Here is a 2,549-nt window from a genome sequence, read left to right as displayed (position 1 = left end):
GCGCGATTCACAACAGCAAAGACTTGGAACCAACCCAAATATCCATCAATGACAGACTGGATTAAGCAAATGTGGCACATATACACCATGGAATACTATGCAGTCATAAAAAAGGATGAATTTATGTCCTTTGTAGGGACATGGATGAAGCTGGAAACCATCATTCTCAGCAAACTATTGCAAGGACAGAAAACCAAACACTGCATGTTCTCACTCATAGGTGGGAGCTGAATAATGAGAACACTTGGACACAGGGTGGGGAACATCACACACTGGGGCTTGTCGTGGGGTGGGGGGAGTGGGGAGGGATAGCATTAGGAGATATACCTGATGTAAATGATGAGTTAATGGGTGCAGCACACCAACATGGCACATGTATACATATGTAACAAACTGCACGTTGTGCACGTGTACCTTAGAACTTAAAGTATAATAATGAAAAAATTATACTACAAGGCTACAGCAACCAAAAGAGCATGGTACTGCTACCAAAACAGATACATAGACCAATGGAACACAACAGAGCCCTCAGAAATAGCACCACACATCTATACCATTTGATCTTTGACAAACCTGACAAAAACAAGCAATGGGGAAAGGATTTCCTATTAAACAAATGGTGTTGGGAAAACTGGCTAGCCATATGCAGAAAACTGAAAATGAACCCCTTCCTTACACCTTACACAAAAATTAACTCAATACAGATTATGGCATAAAACCATAAAAACCCTAGAAGGAAACCAAGGCAATTCCATTCAGGACATAGGTATGAGCAAAGACTTCTTGATTAAAACACCATAAGCAATGGCAACAAAAGCCAAAATTGACAAATGGCATCTGATTAAACTAAAGAGCTTCTGCACAGCAAAAGAAACTATCACCAGAGTGAACAGACAAGCTACAGAATGGGCAAAAATTTTTGCAATCTATCAGTCTGACAGAGGGCTAATACCCAGAATCTACAAAGAACTTAAACAAATTTACAAGAAAAAATAAACAACCCCATTAAAAAGTGGGCAAAGGATATGAACACACACTTCTCAAAAGAAGACATTTAGGCATCCAACAAATATATGAAAAAAAGCTCATCATCACTGGTCATTAGAGAAATGCAAATCAAAACCACAATGAGACACCACCTCATGCCAGTTAAAATGGCGATCATTAAAAAGGCAGAAGCAGCAGAAACTGGAGTGGATGTGGAAAAACAGGAATGCTTTCACACTGCTGGTGGGAGTGTAAATTAGTTCAAACATTGTGGAAGACTGTGGCAATTCCTTAAGAATCTAAAACCAGATACACCATTTGATCCAGGAATCCCATTACTGGGCATATACCCAAAGGATTATAAATCATTCTACTATAAAGACACATGCACACGTATGTTTAGCGCGGCACTGTTCACAATAGCAAAGACTTGGAAACAACCCAAATGCCCATCAATGATAGAACTGAGAAAGAAAATGTGGCACATATACACCATGGATCTCTATGCAGTCATAAAAAGGATGAGTTCATGCCCTTTGCAGGGATGTGGATGAAGCTGGAAACCATCATTCTGAGCACACTAACATAGGAACTGAAAACCAAACACTACATGTTCTCACTCACAGATGGGAGTTAAACAATGAGAACACATGGACATGGGGAGGGGAATATCACATACTAGGGCCTGTTGGTGGGTGGAGGGTTAGGGGAGGGATAATATTAGGAGAAATACCTAATGTGGATGACGAGTTGACAGGTACAGCAAACCAACATGGCACGTGTATTTCTATGTAACAAACCTGCACATTCTGCACATGTATCCCAGAACTTAAAGTATAATGCATAAATAAATAAATAAATAAATAAATAAATAAATAAATAAATAACAAAGCAAACGAAAATATTTTGGAACTGAATAAAAATATGACTTATTAAAATATGTGAGATTCAGCAATGAGTTTTTTTAAAAAATTGTATCACTAGTGTATATATTAGAAAAGAAAGTGGGATCTAAAATAAGTAATCTAAAAACAGTAAAGAAGGCACTCTAAGCATGAAGCAAGCAGAAGAAAATTAACCATAAAAAGTAGGTGATAGGAGGGAAGATGGCAGGCAGGAGGCAAGACTAGCTTGCAGTTCCAGCTCAGACAGACAGAGCAGCTTGTGGAGAATCACATTGTACATTTTTGTCCAGAACTATTGCAGGAGTATACCAGGAAAGCTGAGAGACTCCACAGGCCCTCTGAAGGAAACAGATTCCTCCTGCAGCACCCAGGAGACAGCCCAGATACTGTGAGTGCCTGAGATGTGACAGTGGAAAAGGGGGATTATCTGCTCTTGAACAAACACTCTCACTGGGAAACCTGAAGGTCTAGATAATGGGGAAAGGATTTGACCTTAACTGAAGATGAGTCAATTTAGAGAGCCAAACAAAATACAAGGGTAGAGGAACCAGCGGGAAAACGCTGAGGGTTCTCTGGGTCCCTAGAAAAGCCATTTCTGACTTCTCTCACAGGGGTCCTTGGGGAGGGCTGCCAGATGAACTGGGAAAAGATCAAAGG

This window comes from Rhinopithecus bieti, unplaced genomic scaffold, assembly GCF_001698545.2.
Source record: "Rhinopithecus bieti isolate Rb0 unplaced genomic scaffold, ASM169854v2 scaffold_28138, whole genome shotgun sequence".
Lineage (NCBI taxonomy): Eukaryota > Metazoa > Chordata > Mammalia > Primates > Cercopithecidae > Rhinopithecus > Rhinopithecus bieti.
Note: the sequence above shows the minus strand (reverse complement) of the source record.